Below are 19,423 nucleotides of genomic sequence, written 5' to 3'. Positions count from 1 at the left end.
ACACCCACATGATCTGTTGATGATTATGAACTGTTTCTCAGTCTCCCCAAAGAACCCAGGACTGACCGCTGATGTGATGAAGACTGAGGTCGTATAACAATGATAATAATACAACACGGTTCCTGAACAACCCTATACGCAACTAAAGATCTCCATCAGCAACCCAGCTGACAAGGTAGCCAAAGAGGTAAACTGCATCAAGAAAGCTAGCATGTCCACTGGGAGACTGACCGAGGTTGGCACCCACAAGTCATCAAGATTCAAATGCAGCTGAATTGAAAATCATCAATTTAGTAAGTACTTATTGAGCACTTACTGTGTGCATAGCATTGTACTAAGCGCCTGAGAGAGTATAATACAACAGAGTCGGTAGACACAATCCCTGACCACAGAGAGCTTAGAGACAGAAGCAGCGTGGCTCAGTGGAACGAGCACGGGCTTGGAAATCAGAGGTCATGGGTTCAAATCCTGGCTCTGCCACTTGTCAGCTGTGTGACTGTGGGCAAGTCACTTCACTTCTCTGTGCCTCAGTTCCCTCATCTGTAAAATGGGGATGAAGACTGTGAGCCCCATGTGGGACAACCTGATTACCCTGAATCTACCCCAGCGCTTAGAACAGTGCTCTGCACGTAGTAAGCGCTTAACAAATACCAACATTATCATTACATTATTATACTAGAGGAGACAGATATTAATATAAATAATTTATTCAACCCTCTTTATGGCTGGGGGGGACGGTGGCTGATTCTATCCTAGGTGCCATATTCAACTTTTGGAGCAGCCTGTTTTTGGGTAGCGATTGCCTCTTTCTATGGCTGAGTTGTACTTTCCAAGCACTCAGTACAGTGCTATGCGCCCAGTAAGTGCTCAATAAATACGATTGAATGAATGAATGAATGAACCATGAGCTCCACCTAACATGTAATGTTTGCTATTAAGTGGCAAGTCAAAATCATAGAAGTTTGGGAAGCAGTGTGGCCTAGTAGAAAGTTCCCAAGCTTGAGAGTCAGAGGACCTCGATTCTAATCCCAGCTCTTCCACTTACTTGCTGTGTGACCTAGGGCAAGTCACTTAACTTCTCTGGGCCTCAGTTCCCATACCTGCTCTCCCTCCTACAAGTCTCATATGGGACCTGTATCTTCTATCTACTCCAAAACTTGGAATAAGTGCTTGGCACATAGTAAGTGCTTAATAAATAGCACTATTATTATCATAGAAAATGACATCTTTGAGTGCAGTCAGACTGATGGCTTGTCACATTACACCTTCTCTTGAAGAGGGTAGGGATGTGTGAGTAGTAGTAATAATAATAATCGTAATACTAGTATTAATTAAGCACACATTTGATGCAATGCACTATGCTAAACCCTTGGGAAATACAAAATAAAGAACAACGCATTCGCTGCCTACAGGGGGTTAACTCTCTAACGGGGAAGAGAGACAAAAAAAATTGTAGAATGGATGACAGCAGGATAGACAAATAGCTATTCTACATCCTCTCTGTCCTCCCTCAATTAGACCGTAAGCCCGTCAAAGGGCAGGGACTGTCTCTATCTGTTGCCGATTTGTACATTCCAAGCGCTTAGTACAGTATTCTGCACATAGGAAGCGCTCAATAAATACTATTGAATGAATGAATGAAATATAGCAATCATAGGAAGGGTAGACAGAAAAACACTTTCAAGACCCAATGAAGCAAAATCCCATACAATGAGGTAGAGCAGCAGACAGCAGTAGAGCAGATCCAGAAAAAAAAAATAATGGTTTCTGTTAAGCGCTTACAATGTGCCAGGCACTGTACTAAGCGCTGGGATGGATACAAGCAAATTAAGTCAGACACAATCCTTACCCCATGTGGGGCTCACACTCTTCTCCCCATTTTACAGGTGAGGTAACTGAGGCACAAAGAAGTTAAGTGACTTGCCCAAGGTCACTCAGCAGACAAATGCAGAACCGGGATTAGAATCCATGACCTTCTGACTCGCGGGCCCGGGCTTTATCCACTACATCATGCTGCTTCTTCTTCAGATGAAGAAGGGTCACCTGACATGCAGCAGTAGAGAAGCAGTGTGGCTTAGTGGAAAGAGGACGGCGATTGAGCCCCAGTGGGACAGACCGCATACCTTGTATCTACCCCAGCGCTTAGAACTGTGCTTGGCACATAGTTAGTGCTTAATAATTACCGTAATTATTGTCAGAAATAGGCCACCAGTCTTTCAAGCAGAGGCTTTGGGAAGGTCATGACACCGAGAGGTAGAAATGAAAACAGCGTCAGACTCTGTGGGCTACAATCAATCGACTGCATTTATTGATCACTTCCTGTGTGCAAAGCACTTTACTAAGCACTTGGGAGAGTAGAAATGCCACAGGACAGCAGGGGGCAATTTTTCAGGCACACGTTGAGGAAAATGTGAAACTTGATCAGCCCTACCTGCAAACACAGATCAAATCTCACCATAAGAAGCGGAATCTTTGATCCTGAAGGACAAACTATACTTAAAATATGCTGATGGATTTATAAGACTCTGAAAAAACTCTGCTTCTAATAAACCCCTAGTGCTTGCACAGGCCCCGAAGACCATTCCCTAGCTCCAGGCAAAATCTTGCAAATCAGTCCAGACAGAGAAAACTCTATTTTGTTTGGTTTACTGTTCTTCCTTTTTACTCTCAGATATTTTTCCATTTTCATTCCTTCCCTCCACAATTAAAGTATATCAATCGTATTTACTGAGCACTTACTGTGTGCCGAGCACTCTCCTTAGCAGCCATTTCATGCTCTTCACTCTACCCACGCTCTGAAGCAGCGTGGCTCAGTGGAAAGAGCCCGGGCTTGGGAGTCAGAGGTCATTTGTTCTAATCCTGGCTCCGCCACTTGTCAGCTGTGTGACTTTGGGCAAGTCACTTAACTTCTCTGTGCCTCAGTTCCCTCATCTGTAAAATGGGGATGAAGACTGTGAGCCCACGTGGGACAACCTGATTCCCCTGTGTCTCCCCCAGCGCTTAGAACAGTGCTCTGCACATAGTAAGCGCTTAACAAATACCAACATTAATTATTTAATTACCCCAGCGCTTAGAACAGTGCTCCACACATAGGAAGCGCTTAACAAATACCACCATTATTATTATTATTACCCAAGCAAATTTCATCCGACCCTTTATCTCACCTCTCTCTCCTCTGACCTTTTGCTCAAACGTTTCCTTTGCTTGGAACTCCCTCCCCACTCAGTCTCACCAAACTATCTCCTTCCACTTCTTCACCCTAAAATGTCACCTCCTCCTTAGAGGCATTCGCTGACCTAGCTCATTCCCTTCCCATTTGGTTCCATCTCTTGGTTTAATGGGTTAGTACTTCACTGCAAGGATGCTGGGAGGAATGGGCTGGTAACTGGTAATAATAATACTAATATGGCACTTAAGCGCTTACTACATGCAAGGCACTGTATTAAGTGCTGGGGTGGATACAAGCAAATCAAGTTGGACACAGTCCCTGTCCCACGTGGGGCTCACCGTCTCAACCCCCCCATTTTACAGAAGAGGTAACTGAGGCCGAGATGTTGCACAAGGTGACACAGCGGACAAGTGGCAGAGCCGGGTTTAGACTACATGACCTTCTGACTCCCAAGTCCGTGCTCTATCCACTAGGCCGTAAGAAAACGGGTGGGGCTGGCAGGATTTGAGTGGGTGGGTGTGGAGGGGGATGGCCAGGAAAGGGGAAAATGGAGGCCTTCAGACTCATTTCTCCTAACTTTTTGTAGTGAGAAGTAGGGGGAGTGATCTTGCAAGAGAAAGCAATGTGTCCTAGTGGATAGAGCATGGCCTGAGAGTCAAAAGGACCTGGGTTCTAATCATTCAATTCATTCAATAGTATTTATTGAGTGCTTACTATGTGCAGAGCACTGTAGTAAGCGCTTGGAATGTACAAATCGGCAACAGATAGCGACAGCCCCTGCCCATTGACGGGCTTACGGTCTAATCGGGGGAGACAGACAAAATCAATAGCAATAAATAGAATCAAGGGGATGAACATCTCATGAAAACAATAGCAATAAATAGAATCAAGGCGATGTACATCTCATTAACAAAATAAATAGGGTAATGAAAATATATACAGTCGAGCGAACGAGCACAGTGCTGAGGGGAGGGGAAGGGAGAGGGGGAGGAGCGGAGGGAAAGGGGGGAAGAGAGGGCTTAGGAGAGGGGAGGTGAAGCGGGGGTAGAGGGGGAGCAGAGGGAGCAGAGGAAAAGGGGAAACTCAGTCTGGGAAAGGGGAAGTTCAGTCTGGGCTAATTCTAATCCCGACTCTACCACTTGTCTGTTGTGTGATCCTGGGCAAATCACTTAACTTCTTTTAAGTCTCAGTTACTTCAATCAGTCGTATTATTTATCGAGCGCTTACTGTGTGCAAAGCATTGTACTACACGTTTGGTAGAATACAACAATAAACAGACACTTTCCCCGCCCACAGTGAGCTCTGTAAATAGGGATTAAGACCGTGAGCACCATGTTGGGCAGGACCTGTGTCCGACCTGATTAGTTTGTATCTACTGCAATTTTTAGTACAATGCCTGGCTCATAGTAAGCTCGTAACACTCTACCATAAAAAAAGAGAAAGGAAGCAGAGTCCAGACCCTGAATTTCACTCTAGGGGCAAATTCATCATCCTCTCTTCCTTTTACCTGTAGTATCCATTTATGTCTACCCCCATTAAACTGTAAATTCCTCAAGGGCAGGGGCACACTTTAAAAATGTCTACATATTCCCCAAGTGCTTAGTACAGAGTCCTCTCCACACAACAGAGTTCAAATTAATACTAATGGTCTACAATGGTAGAAATAGAAAATATGTATTTATATACTATATGCAGATATACACACGCATATAATTTTAATAATAATGATGATGGTATTTGTGAAGTGCTTACTATATGCAAAGTACTGTTCTAAGCACTGGGGAGGATACAAGGTGATCAGGTTGTCCCAGGTGGGGCTCACAGTCTTAATGTCCATTTTACAGATGAGGGAACTGAGGCACAGAGAAGCTAAGTGACTTGCCCAAAGTCACACAGCTGACAAGGGGCGGAGCCGGGATTAGTACCCATAACCTCTGACTCCCTAGCCCGGTCTCTTTCCACTGAGCCATGCCGCATATATATTCATACATGAACAAATATATGAATACATGAATTCATGCGCACATATGAATATGTAATAATGTTGGTATTTGTTAAGCACTTACTATGTGCAGAGCACTGTTCTAAGCGCTGGGGTAGATTCAGGGTCGTCAGGTTGTCCCATGTGAGGCTCACAGTCTCGATCCCCATTTTACAGATGAGGGAACTGAGGCACAGAGAAGTTAAGTGACTTGCCCACAGTCACACAGCTGACAAGCGACGTAGCCACCCACGACCTCTGACTCCCAAACCCGTGCTCTTTCCACTGAGTCGCGCTGCTTCTCTACATATGTATGTATACATGTATATATATATATATATATACACACACACAGATCTATATATTTTCTTTCCTTTTTGCTTCATTCTTTGATATTTGAATTCACCATAGAACCAGAATCGATTTGCAGGCTATCCACTTGGAGGAGTCTCCAGTTCACCATGTGCTTATGATAGAGAAGCAGCGTGGGACAGTGGAAAGAGCCCGGGCTTGGGAGTCCGAGGTCATGGGTTCAAATGCCGGCTCTGCCACTTGTCAGCTGTGTGACTGTGGGCAAGTCACTTCACCTCTCTGTGCCTCAGTTACCTCACCTGTAAAATGGGGATTCACTGTGAGCCTCACGTGGGACAACCTGATTACCCTGTATCTGCCCCAGTGCTTAGAACAGTGCTCTGCACATAGTAAGGGCTTAACAAATACCAACATTATTGTTATTATTATTATTACTATTGTTTTCTCCCCACCAAGATCTGATTGGTGGGCAAATCTGCTTATTTTGGAAAATATCTCGGTCCCGCCCTGTCCTCGGATGGGTCTTCGGTGTCAGTGATGCCTCCCACTCTGACCTCCCGTGGCTGCGGAAGGTGGGGCCGGTAAAAGGGGCAGAAGAGGTACAAGCCCTCAATCAGTCTCCTGCAGAGTGGCAGCCAACGGGACCTGCGGAGGCCTCAGCCCTTCTTCCTGGCCCAGGCTTCCCTCACTGAGCCCAGGGTGGAGGTGCACCCTGAGTGCAGGGTAGAAGCCGCATGACGCAGTGGATAGAGCACGGGCCTGGGAGTCAGAAGGTCATGGGTTCTAATCCCAGCTGCGCCACTCGTCTGTTGTGTGGCCTTAACTTCTCTGGGCCTCAGTTTATCTCATCTATAAAAAAGGGATTAAGACTGTGAGCCTCAAGAGGGCCAGGGACTGTGTCCAACCCAGTTTGCTCATATCCACCCTGGAGCTTAGTACAGTGCTTGGCACATAGTAAGCGCTTTATAAATACCACAGTTATCATTACCCCCTTTATATCTTTCCAAATTCCTCCCCTATCTGCATACCCATTTTATTCCACAACAGCACAGTTCCCAATCTCATCCCCCTAATACGCATCCACTTTCACCCACCTCTCCCCGACACTCGCTCAACCAAAAGGCACCTTCGTGCAATCGATCGATCGTATTTACTGAGGGCTTAGTGTGTGCAGAGCACTATACTAAGCACTTGGAAGACAACAATATAGCAGACACATTCCTTGCCCACAATGAGTAAGTTTCAAGCTTACAGTCTCGAACAAGAGACAGAAGCTAATATAAATAAATAAATTTCGGGTATGTACATAAGTGCCGTGGGGCCGAGGGGGGTGGGTGTGAATAATGGGAAGCCAATCAGGGTGACACAGAAGGGAGTGGGAAAAGAAGAAATGAGGGCTTAGTCGGGGAAGGCCTCTTGAAGGAGATGTGCCTTCGATAAGGGTTTGAAGGTGGGGAGAGTAATCGTCGGTCGGATACAAGCGAGAGGTCAGCGGTGAGATAGATGAGATCAAGGTACGGTGAGGCCCTGGAGGGCCAAAGTGTTCGGCTGGATTTGTAGTAGGAGAGTAGCGAGCTGAGGTAGGAGTGCTTTAAAGCTGATGGTAGGGAGTTTCCGTCTGATGCTCAATCAGTTGAGCAACGACTGGAGGTTCTTGAGGAGTGGGAAACATGGACTGAACATTTTTGAGCTCGGAGAACCGTGTAACTAACCTGCAACCCCGAAACGTTTCTTTCACCCCGACTTACACCGGCCTAACCCATCAGAGCGGCACGCAGAAGCCCCCTTGAAAGACATCAAAACTGCCGTGCCAGTGACCCGGGGTATTACAGGAGCTGCAGCCTTACCCTGCTGTCTCTCGGTTTCCCTTTCAATTTTCCACTTCAGCTGGGGAATGGGTAGGTGTTAATCTGCATGGTTGAGCGGACGTAAACATTTAGGACATTACCCAAACGGTAACAGTAGTAGAGGTGATATTTCTTGAGTCCCTCCTGTCTGCAGCTCATGATACTAAGCACTTGGAAAAGAACCACGACCCCGTCATTGGGCAGGGACTGTCTCTATCTGTTGCTGAATTGTACATTCCAAGTGCTTAGTACAGTGCTCTGCACATAGTAAGCACTCAATAAATACTACTGAATGAATGAACCACAGAAGCGTGATCCCTGCCCAATAAAAGACTTTTGCTTTAAACCTTTCCCGCCACAGATCTCAAGAAAGATAATAATAATAATTATGGTATTTGTTAAGTGCTAACTATGTGGCTGGCACTGTACTAGGCACTGGGGTGGATGCAAGCAAATCAGGTTGGACACAGCCCCTGCCCCACAGGGGGCTCCCAGTTTCAATCCCCATTTTACAGATGAGGTAACTGAGGCGCAGAGAAGTAAAGTGACTTGCCCAAGATAACACAGCAGACAAGTGGTAAAGTCAGGATTAGAACCCATTACCTTATGACTCCCAGGTCCATGCTCTATCCACCATGCCACGCTGCTTCCATCTCTGGGTGTGAATATAGTTATATTGTACTCTCCCAAGTGCTTAGTACAGTGCATCCATTGAATGCATCCATTCAAGCAACTGCTCCCTTGGGCCACTATGTCTGTGGTTTGCAGGGCCTGACTTCTGCCTCCTTGTCTCACCATCCTTACAAAGTAAACCCAGTGGGGGCAGGGTTGGTCTCTCTTTATTGCTGAATTGTACTTTCCAAGTGCTTAGTACAGTGCTCTGCACACAATAAGCACTCAATAAATACTATTGAATGAATGAATGAAGCTTCCAACTAAAAACAGCCATTCCTTTCTTGATTTTTTTTTAATGGCATTTGTTAAGCGCAAACGACGTTCCAGGAACTGTACAAGGCATTCATTCATTCAATAGTATTTATTGAGCACTTATTATGTACAGAGCACTGTACTAAGCACTTGGAATGTACAATTCGGCAACTGATAGAGACAATCCCTGCCCAATGACAGGCTCACAGTCTAACTGGGGGAGACAGACAGCAGAGCCAAACAGAACAAAACCAAAACAAGGCAACATTATCACGATAAATAGAATCAAGGGGATGTACACCTCATTAACAAAATAAATAGGGTAATAAAAAATATGTGCAAATTGAGCACAGTGATGAGGGGAGGGGAAGGGGGAGGAGCAGAGGGTGAGGTAGGGAGGGAGGGGGAGCAAAGGGAAAGGGGGCTCAGTATGGGAAGGCCTGTTGGAAGAGGTGAGTTTTCAGTAGGGCTTTGAAGAGGGGAAGCGAGTTAGTTTGGACTGGGGTAGATACAAGATAGGTTGGACACAATCCCTGTCCCACATGGAGCTTACAATTCTAATCTCCATTTTACAGACGAGATAACTGTGTGACTTTTCCAAGGTCACACAGCAGAAAAGTGATGGAGTCAGGATTAGAACCCAGGTCCTCTCTGACAACTAGGGCTGTGCTCTTTCCACTAATCCATGCAGCTTGTTGTGTGCCGTGCTGGTGTATACGCAGTAATAGACTCCCACTTTTCAGGTGGGATGCTGCCCCGTCTGAGCACGGCCTGGTGGAAAGAGCATGGGACTGGAATTCAGGGGAGCTGGGTTTTAGTCCCAGCTCTGTCACTTGCCTGCAGGGTGACCTGGGGTAAATCACTTAACTTTCAGTGCTTCAATTTCTTCATCTGAAAAGTGGTGATGAAATACCAGTTCTTTCTCCCACACTGTGAGCCCTACATGGACAGGGGGGCTGTGTTCAACCTGATTACCTCGTATCTACCCCAGCACTTAGTACAGTGTTTGGTACATAATTAGTGCTTGATTAACAGGACAGTTACTCCCTTTCCTCTGTCCTGTGTCCTACTCTCATTCTCTCTCCTTATATCCCATCCAGTGCAGCTGTGTTGTGGCATCTCAAATATGGGAAGCTGGACTTTGTCCTAAGAATTTCATCGTTTGCATCCAGTCTTGCCATTTAATGGTGAATTTAATCCATCAGTGATTCTAATGGAACTGCTCAAGAAGTCTAATGAGGCATCTGTGGAGAGGCCAGGATTAACTGAGGAGGCAGGACAGACCTGCAACTCTGAAGACTTTCAGTTTTTATATTTAGACACTGGGTGGATCTCAGTTCTGAATCTCTATATAGGGATGCAGCTAAGACCTTTTCCTTGACTTAAACATCAGTGTTTTCGTTCCTATGTTCACCTCGCTTGCAGTTATGCTGCCCCGGCTCTCCGAGCCCAGCGGTTCCTTAGGATTTCTGCTGCCATTTCCAGTCTCGACAGGATTTTTCTGGTAAAACCGAATGGCTGGGGGCTTGGCTTTGATGTCAGGAGGATGGCACCGGGAGAAAGGCCTCCATGAGCTGGGTTTTGGTCACCCCAGTGAGTATGAAAGGGCCGGGCTTGGGCCTGTGGTGCTGACAGGCCCTGTTCCGAGCTGCTGCTTCCCTCTCCAGGCGGCTTGCGTTTCGGCAGGGATAGGAAAAGCCTCCGGGCCGGTCTCATCAAGGTGATGTCTGCCTTCGCCACGGGTCAGCGCACAGCAAAGCTTGCACTGATGCGGCTGGGGAATGTACAACATCGCTTCTCATTTCGGATGCACTGCACTCTAAAATCACTGCTTCCATTGCACAATGGGGGCCTGAGGGGGTGGCTCGCTAGGGGATTGTTTGAATTGAATATATGATTCCTTGGGCGATCTGAAACAATGGAAAGCCAAACAAGTGATGTGGTATCTCTCTTCTCTCATCCCTCCACTTTTCCCAGACTCCTCAGTTCACATTCCCAAGCCAAGGACAGTGCAGATTTAGGTAAGGAAAAGAATCGATCAAGGAAAGCAGCATGGCCTATCATTCAATCAAGCGAGTATATTTGCAGTAATAATAATAATAATAATGTTGGTATTTGTTAAGCGCTTACTATGTGCAGAGCACTGTTCTAAGCGCTGGGGGAGACACAGGGGAATCAGGTTGTCCCACGTGGGGCTCACAGTCTTCATCCCCATTTTACAGATGAGGGAACTGAGGCCCAGAGGCACAGAGAAGTTAAGTGACTTGCCCACAGTCACACAGCTGACAAGTGGCAGGGCTGGGATTAATAATGATAATAATAATGATAATGTTGGTATTTGTTAAGCACTTACTATGTGCAGGGCACTGTTCTAAGTGCTGGGAAAGATACAGGGTCATCAGGTTGTCCCATGTGAGGCTCACAGTCTTTATCTCCATTTTACAGGTGAGGTCACTGAGGCACAGAGAAGTGAAGTGATTTGCCCACAGTCACCCAGCTGATATGCAGATTGCTTTTCTAAGCTCTTGGAAGAGTACAGTATAACAGTTGGTAGACACGTTCCCTGTCCATATAAGCTTACGTCTAGAAGTCCAGTTTAAAGTCTTGAGGACGAGCTTAAGTGAAAAGGCTACAGGCCTAGGATTCAGAGAACTTAGATTCTAATCCCGGCTCTGCCAATTGGTTTCTGTCTGGCTTTGGACAAGTCACTTAAATTCTCTTAATCCTGGCTCTGCCACTTGTCAGCTGTGTGACCTTGGGCAAGTCACTTACCTTCTCTGGGCCTCACTTACCTCATCTGTAAAATGGGAATGAAGACTGTGAGTCCCATGTGGAACAACCTAATTCCTTTGTATCTATCCCAGCTCTTAGAACAGTGCTTGGCACATAGTAAGTGCTTAACAAATACCAACATTATTATTATTATTCTCTGTGCCTGTTTCCTCATCCTCATCTTCATGGGGATTCAATGTCTGTACTCCCTTCTACTTGAGCTATGAGCCCCATGTTGGACAGAGACTGTATCCAACCTGATAAATTTGAATCTACCCCTGAAATTAGAACAGTGTTTGACACATAGTAAGTGCTTAACAAATGCCATAAAAAAAATCAAATCTGTCAGAAAACAGCTCTCCCAATTTCAAAGCCATCTTGAAAATTCACATCCTCCAGGAGAATTTCTTTCCCAGGTTGTATTTATCCAACAAAACCCTTTAGATTTCTCCAACGTGTGTGTGTGTATGTGTGTGTGTGTTTATGTTTCAGTTTACAACTATCCTGTCATACTCCTACTACTAAGAGTTGAGGGATTCTTCTTTCTCCTGTTCCCACTAGAGAAAGTTGGTTTCTTTCTGTCTTTCCCATTCCATTGTAAATTCTTTGAGGGCAGGGATGGTATCTTCTATTTTTATTGTCCTCTCTCAAGCACTTAGTTTAGGGCTCTACTCTAGCAGGTGTCAATAGTTCTGATTGATTGATTGACAGGGACATGGTAGGCCTGGGATCACCCTACAGGATTCTGGAATGGCTCTGGTCCCACTAGAAATCTGGGTCGGCACTTGGTGAAACCTTACAGTCGGGAAATCCTTTCTCCTTTTCATGGTTTGTGGCCCAAGTGGATGCCCTAACCACTCGTATCCAAGTTCTATTACACGAGAGTGCCGCCGTAACGCATGTGGTATTTCGTATAAGCTTGTCAACCAGGAGGGATGGTGAAGGAACCAGCGAATAAATACTTCATGGCTGCTCCAGTCAAACCAACACAAAATTCTTGGCCACAGGAATTCAATTTTTAAGATGAAGAAAGAAGAAAGGAGAAATAAAAGCTAACTCTAGATTCCTACAATTCCCTAATTACACAAGTTTCAAAAAGAATATAGCTTTCTATAAATACTTGGGTTTTTGTGGGCCTAAAACTATGCACTAGCAGTTTGTCACGTGGAAGGCAATAACCCATGTTAAAACCGCAAAGAGAGAAAGAGAGAGACTCACTGACCAGCCAAAGCTTAATGGGAGTAGTTCTTGAGAGCACCTTCTGTGGGCTTTAGTCTAGTCACTGAAATCTTATCATGGCAGAATTTCAGCTCCACAAAAACAAACTAGACAAGGGCTGAAAAGAACACCTTCCACCAATCAAACAGTGGTATTTTTTGAGTGCTTACTGTGTGTAGAACGCTGTACTAAGCACTTCAGAGAGTACAGTACAGTTGGTAAACATGATTCAGTCCCAGGGGATTTTAAAATCTAGTGGGGGAGATGGGCAATAAATTATGGCTAGGGGAAGCAACATAGTATAAAGATATAAGTATGGCACTTGTTAAGCCCTTAATATGTGCCAAGCACTGCAGTAGATATAATTTAATCAAATTGGACACACTCCCTGTCCCACATTGGCTTCATAGTCTAACTAAAATGGGAATTAAGAATATGAGCCCTATGTGGGACAGGGACTGTGTCCAACCCAATTATCGTGGCTCAGTGGAAAGAGCCCAGGCTTGGGAGTCAGAGGTCATGGTTTCGAATCCCAGCTCTGCCACTTGGGGAAGCAGCGTGGCTCAGTGGAAAGAGCCTGGGCTTCAGAGTCAGAGGTCATGGGTTCAACTTCCGGCTCTGCCACTCGTCAGCTGTGGGACTGTGGGCAAGTCACTTCACTTCTCTGGGCCTCAGTTCCCTCATCTGTAAAATGGGGATTAACTGTGAGCCTCACGTGGGACAACCTGATTACCCTGTATCTCCCCCAGCACTTAGAACATTGCCCTGCACATAGTAAGTGCTTAACAAATACCAACATTATTGTTGTCAGCTGTGTGACTGTGGGCAAGTCACTTAACTTTTCTGTGCCTCAGTTCCCTCATCTGTAAAATAGGGATGAAGACTGTGAGCCTCACGTGGGACAACCTGATTACCCTGTATCTATCCCATCGCTTAGAACAGTGCTCGGCACATAGTAAGCGCTTAACAAATACCAACATTATCATTATCTTGTATCTACCCCAGCATTTAGAACAGTTCCTAGCACATATTAAGGAATTAATTAACAAATACCACAATTATTATTATCAAGAAGGAGGGAATAGGGTTTAATCCCCATTGCACAGATGAGTTAGGTGAGGTTCAGAGAAGTTAAGCATCTTTCCCAAGGTCCCACAGCAGACACATGGAAGATGTCAGATTAGAACTCAGGTCCTCTGATTCCCAAATCTATGCCCTTTCCACTTGGCCACACAGCGTTGTGAGAAGGGAAAATGAATAGCAGTGTTAGGGGATATGAACACAAGTGCATAGGCATTGTAGCAGGGAAAACGGGGCGGAAATGAGAAGTTAGTGGGTAAAGTCTTCCCCAAAGAGCACCCCCTCGTCTCCAATATCACAGTTCACTTGCCATGCACTGGACTTTGTTCAGTAGCAATGCCTTTGAGAAGAAAAATGGTAGATTATTCAGACTACAAAAAGAAGAGTCTGAAGATTTCTATCTCTCTAGCCATTTTGGTCAGCATCATCAATGGTATTTATTGAGCACTTATTGAATATGAAGCTCTAGAACAATTCCTGGCATGTAGTAAGCACTTAACAAATGCCACAGTTATTATCATCAAGAAGGAGGAAATAGGATTTAATCCCCATTGTACAGATGAGGTAGGTGAGGCACAGAGAAATTAAGCATCTTGCCCGAGGTCCCACAACAGACACACGGAAGACTCAGGATTAGAACCCAGGTCCTCTGACTCCCAAGCCTGTGCTCGGGAACAAAACACACAAGGCACATGTTAACTGCCCTCCCCAAGTTCATAATCCATTGGGATGAACAGCAAAAATTACCTACTATATACACATAGCAGATCGCAATACAATTGTATCTGTGCCTCATTTACCTCGTCTGTAAAATGGGGACTAAGACTGTGAGCCCCATGTAGTCCGTGGACAGTTTCCAACCTGATTATCTTGTAGTTACCCCAGTGCTTAGTACAGTGCCTGCTGCATAGTAAATACTTAACAAATACAATTTTTTAAGTGTAGCAGGATAAAGTAGCTGAATAAAAAATTGAATATCAAATATACACAAATACTGAGGATAGGAACAAAAAACATAAGTAGAAAGGTGATGTTGGATTGATCAACCAATCAATTGTATTTCCTGATAACTTACCATGTAAAGAGCCCCGCACTAAGTGCTTGGGAGACTACAATATAACAATATAACAGAGTTGGTAGGCACGTTCCCTGCCCATAATGAGTTTACAGTCTAGAGGACTGATGAAACTGAGAAGAGATGAGAAGTAGCATGGTGTAGTGGATAGAACACGGGCCTGGGAATCAGAAGGTCATGGGTTCTAATCCCAGCTCCACCACTTGTCTGTTGTTTGACCTTGGACAAGTCACTTCACTTCTCTGTGCCTCAGTTCCCTCATCTAAGTGGGAATTGAGACAGTGAGCCCTACGTAAGAGTGAGACAGGGACTGTGTCCAACTTTATTTGCTTGTATCCCTACTTAGTGCAGGGCCTGTCACATAGCACTTAACAAATACCATAATTGTAATTGTTATTATTATCATTATATTGTGAATTAATTGGTTAAGCCTCTGGGAAGGAGGTAGGCTTTTAGGAGGTGTTCGAGGACGGAGAGAGCTGTGGTTGGGATGACTTAGTAGAAGAAGTTCCCTGCCGGCAGAACAGAGTGAGAGAGGGGAGTCAGGAGCAAATGACAGAAGATGAGCTTTAGTAAAGATTTCATAAACTCCCAGGGATGGAGGGATCCTTGATCAATCAATGGTATTTATGGAGCACTTACTATTTTCAGAGCTCTGCACTAAGTTCTTGGGAGAGTACAATTCAAAAAAGCCGGGGGACACAAACTCTGATCTCAATGAGTTTACAATCTAGTGGATTTGATGATCCTCTAGTCCACCCCTCCACCTCAGATCATAACTAAACCACTCCAGCCACATGAAAATCTATATATTGGGATGCATGTAGAGCCACACACACACATAAATATATATATATATATATGTATTATATAAATATATATATACACACACAAATACATTTACCAATTTACAGGGAGAACAGCACAGCTTTCTTCAGTAATTAATGGAATATTTAACAAAGTGAGAGTTTAGAAACATGAACGTTTTTCTCACACCCTTACCTAAATCTCTCCTGCAATTACTTCCTTCATCGTCACTGGAGATGGAGAATATACAGTCACCACTCAAGACCCCCCAAAAATCCATTGCTCAATCCATCCTGAAATGTTTGAACTGGCTTATTTCGACATGTTGGCTTGTGGAGAGGAAGAAAGAAGGGTGGTCTTCCTCGATGTGGTCTTTGGAAATCAAGCTCAGGCTTGGAAAGGGGATGTGGTGACTTAACAGGAGCCTACACTTCCCTCCTATCAAACCTGAAATCGCCAGGGTTTCAACAAAAAGCTAAACTGCCAGGTGGCCTAGGGGTGCATTGGGCTAATTGAGGTGTCAAAAGAGTCACCTGCCTGCTTCCATCTCTAATGGCCAATGGGGAAGTGTTATCCTTAGGTAGCAGCTCTCAGGAAGTAAAGAGGGAATGAGACACACTTGTCTAGTTGATTCCACTATCCATTCTCCCGCCCTTCAGTAAAATCTACAAGTGGCTAGCGTCGCTAATGGTTTTAGACTTTTCATTCATTTCCCCTTTTTCTTGAGAGTCCTCTCTAGAAAACGTGATTGTAGGCCAGTCAGACTTTGTCCAGCAAAAGTGTGAGTTACTGGAAAGTAATGGCATTAATGACCCAGAGGCAACGGATAACTGTAAATATGACATCGGTAAGCATGTTGCCAAGATGCAGTCCATCTTTCCATTGCAGCAAAACATAATAAAAATGACTGTGGCATATGTTAAGCACTGTGTGCCAAGCACTGATTTAAGCTCTGGGGTAGAAACACGGTAATCAGGTCAGACACATTCCCTAGCTGTCTGTCGATGGATAGATCCGATTGGATCTTCCGTGTTAATAAGGAAGGTGTAAAAATACTTGACTCCAAAGAACCTTTTTTATGGTATTTGTTAAGCACTTACTATGTGACAGGCATTATTCTAAGAGTAATCAGGTTGGACACAGTTCATGTCCCCACTGGGGCTCACAGTCTTAATCCCCATTTTACAGATGAGGCAACTGAAGCACAGAGAAGTGAAGTGACTGGCCCAAAGTCACATATTCATTTCATTCATTCAATAGTATTTATTGAGCGCTTACTATGTGCAGAGCACTATACTAAGCGCTTGGAATGTACAATCCAGCAGCAGATAGAAACAATCCCTGCCCATTGACGGGCTTACAGTTTAATCACAGGCTTACAGTCTAATCAGCGAGCAAGTGGCAGAGCTGGGATTAGAACCCAGGTCCTTCCAACTCCCGGGTCTGTGGTCTATCTATTGGGCCACGCTGGTATGTTCAGTTGTGGTTTCCAAAGCCGGGTCAAAGTAAATGCATCTAAAACGGAAAAAATAAATTTGGATTTCTATCAAGGCATAAATAAACCCCTGCATTGTGGCACAGTTCTGCATCACTGGATCCAAGATGGCCAAGAAGAGAGAGGATGAAGGTTCAGGACAAAACCTGAATATTCTTTGAGAACAGCCAACAAGTCATTCGAGCTTCATTCATCCCAACGCTTCACTATTGTAATAACCTACCAGTAAGTTCACAAAAGGCAAACAGTTTAGGAAACACATTAAATTTGTATTCTACTACTGTGTGTGTGAGAGAAAGATTGAGAGGAGAGGTTTGAACAGGAAGGGCATGTAACATAGTAGCCACAGAGCCACTGATATGAGACAGAACTGGCTAGAAACAGCGTGGTCTAGTGGAAAGAGCACAGTCTGGAGAGTCAGAGGACCTGGGTTCTAATCCAGGTTCTGCCACTTGCCTGCTGTGTGACCTTGGCCAACCCACATAACTTCTCTGTGCCTCAGTTACCTCATCTGTAAAATGGATTAAATGACCTGCTCTCCCTTCCACTTAGACTGAGAGCTCCATGGGACAGGGATTGTGTCCAACTTGATTATCTTGTACCTAACCCAACACTTAGAACAGTGCTTGGCACACAGTGAGCACTTAACAAGTATCCCAATTATTATTAGAAGGTCCGTGGACAAGAATTCAGTCCCCCAGGTCCTTACCAACATTAAGAGTACCCGTAAGGCCAGCTAAAGAAGTTACCTCCTAATCAGTAGTATTTACTAAATGCTTAATCTGTGCAGAACTCTGCACTAAGCATTTGAGAGAGAGAACAGAAGAGTTAGTAAACATGATCTTCACCTTTTGGGAATTTAGGGTCTAGTAGGGGAGAAGAGCAAAAGCTGTATGAGCTTCCGCAAAAGCTCGATGACCTAGAGGCAGGGAGTCATGAAACCTAAACTGTAGTCTGTCTCCCCTGCTGTTATGGTCTTGGATCTACAGCAACTCCACGCGTCATTTTTCATTTGAACTGTGGGAATTCCTCTCAGAAAAATCAAAACAACCTTATTACATGTTTTTAGCTCATTTGAAGATACTTTCTTTAATATTCTAAAATACCTCAGTGTAACATATCACTTCTGTAGTAATTTTATTTTGGACCCCTATTTAGGCTAAGCCAGACATGGAGGGCCACAAATACAACAGTGCATCAAGGGGGCATTTAGGCAGAAAGAATTGTTAGTCACATGTTGATCCTACCAGCCATACCCACACCCACTAATTAAATCTCACTTTGGGAAGCTTCATCTTCAAATTCAGGCAGCTATGTATAGGTTTATATGTGCATGTATACTTTATAATAGATACAAATTGGCATTTATCATTATAATTACTATGGTATTGGTTAAGCACTTACTATGTGCTAGGGTAGATACAAGTTAATCAGGTAGGACACAGTCGCTGTCGCTCATATAGCTCACGGTTAAGTAGGAGGAGAACAGACATCGAATCCCCACTCCACGATGAGGAACCTGAGGCACAGAGAAGTTAAGTGACTTTTCCAGGATCACACAGGAGGCAACTGGCAGAGCTGGAATTAGAACCCAGGTCCTCTGACTCCCAGGCCCAGGCTGTTTCCACTGTGCTCCTCTAAGCAGCATTTTTCGAACATGTCCGTGTGTTTGGAATTTTATACATAGAGTATACGGTGATTCAGAACACCACAAAATTAAAAAGTACTCCTAAACAAGTCTTGTCTTTCCCTTATCGGCTGCAGATTCACTTAAGGTTCGTAGCTGTGCCTTATGGATTCTAATTCTGTTATACATTTCCACGGGCTCAGGACAGTGCTCTGCACCCAGGAAACACTCGATATGACTGATTGATTGTTTGATTGGCTGACACTATGGAAATTCCCCCAGCACCTACTAAAATGCTGTGCACAACAGCGAGTTGTTATTAAGTGTTCTGATGACATTAATGTCAGCAGCTTCTAGTTACTTCACATTCTAGAGCTATGGAGACCTCCTGCCACACTCTTTATTCAGGGATTCGAACACGTATTTCCTTTGCCACCGTAATATACGGAGTGGTATGCTGTGGAGACTTGGTCCATGGCCATAGTAGAGATCTGTTCTGCTCTGCAAAGAGACACAGCAGTCAATTCCAACTCTCTCAGGTATTTGTTGCACATCCCACCAGCGGAACCTGTACCCCATACTTTTTTTTATTGCTAGGAGCCAGACTCCATTCATGTTTTGTTTCGGGTGACTTGCTCAAGATGTAGTCCTTTACTCGCCTCTTTTTCCTATGCCAAACAAGTTTGAGGGGGTCTTTTAGAGCTAGGAAAGGTGCAGAGATATCTGGCAGTTTGAAAGTCTGGCATCTGGCAAAATATACAGAGCTGGGGGTAGACCAAGAGGGCATCTTTGCAAAACAATAATTTGAAGAAACTGTCAGGTAATGCATTGAAAAAGCTATTTAAATCACCGCGACATTATGAATGATGTTTCGCTGCTGCATAAACCTTCTAGTTGCTGACCAACCCCACACATTTCAAGATCACTAGATCAATCGACGTATCATGTGATGTGGCTTTGTAATGATAAGCTCATTTTTTTTGGTATTCGGGAAGTAAAATCATTTAAGAGAACATCCAAAATACTGAGAATACATGTATGTGAAATATTTAATGTCCTTCATTATTATTCATAAAAGGTACATCATTTACATAGGATCCATCACATATAATA

Source organism: Ornithorhynchus anatinus, chromosome 4 (genome assembly GCF_004115215.2).
Source record: "Ornithorhynchus anatinus isolate Pmale09 chromosome 4, mOrnAna1.pri.v4, whole genome shotgun sequence".
NCBI classification, from domain to species: Eukaryota; Metazoa; Chordata; class Mammalia; order Monotremata; family Ornithorhynchidae; genus Ornithorhynchus; species Ornithorhynchus anatinus.
The sequence above is the reverse complement of the archived record's forward strand: the minus strand, read 5'-3'. Positions refer to the sequence as shown.